We start from the raw sequence: 1,074 nt of genomic DNA on the forward strand, positions 1-1,074 counted from the left end.
TGTTTTAGTACTTGCTTTTCCCCTGACATAGCATGGATTTCTTTTACACAAAAATGTTTGTACATTATTTGTATAATTTTAAAATTTGAAATCAAAGAATAAAAAAAAGCAAAGATTTTCCTGATGTCATTAAATATTGTTCTACAACATCATGTTTAATGGCTGCACGGTGTTGTATGAACGAACCATAATGTATCTAATTCCCCATTTGTGGTGTTTCCGATTTTTTACTATTACGGACAGCATTGTTGTGAATGTTTTCGTCCATATATCTTTGTGCACTTATGTGGCTCTTTCTGTAGATCAGATCCTAGAAGAGGACTGGCTGGCTCAAAAGGTCAGATTGCCCTCTGAAGGGCCTAGGGCCTTTGAAAGCTTATTGGACAGACAAGGCCTTGGGAGAAGCAATGTGGTATGGGGGTTAAAAGAGTATGGGCTCTGAAGTTGGGCACACTCCTTGCCCTGCAACTTCCTAGTCAACTTCTTCAACCTCTCTGAGCCTCAGTTTCCTCCTCCGTCAATTGGGGTGATAATGGTACCTACCCCAGGAGGACACTGTGTGGATCATATGAGATAATATATATAAATATATGGCTGGCACATGTGTAGGTGCTCACTAAATGGCAGCATTCAGTACCCTTGGGACTTTGAGGCTAAGATGCTTGTTTCTTTGGTGAGAACAATGCTCGCAGTTTCCTGACACCGTGGTCACTAAGGGCAGTAGGATGAGTGCAACTGAGAACAAGGCCTGGGAGCAGAGTGGCCTTATCCTCACTCTGGTGGCAGCTCTCACTCTAGTGTGCCCTCCCTAATGCACTTAATGCTGGCAGAAACCGAAAGGGAGCCAGGGGTCGACATCTTCGTCCCACCTCCCAGGAGATGGTGCAGCTTTAGTGGGCACAGTGTAGGGCCCAGGAAGAGGTGCCCTCAGAGGAAAGGCCCCACTGACCTCAAATTTCCCCCTCTTGGACACTTCTTCTCTTGTTAAAGTGAACATTTATAGGAAGAGAGAAATAACTATCTGCCCTCTACGCCCCCCCCCCCCCCCCCCCCCCCCCCCCCCCCCCCCCCCCC

This window comes from Galeopterus variegatus, unplaced genomic scaffold (assembly GCF_000696425.1).
Source record: "Galeopterus variegatus unplaced genomic scaffold, G_variegatus-3.0.2 Scaffold779, whole genome shotgun sequence".
Lineage (NCBI taxonomy): Eukaryota > Metazoa > Chordata > Mammalia > Dermoptera > Cynocephalidae > Galeopterus > Galeopterus variegatus.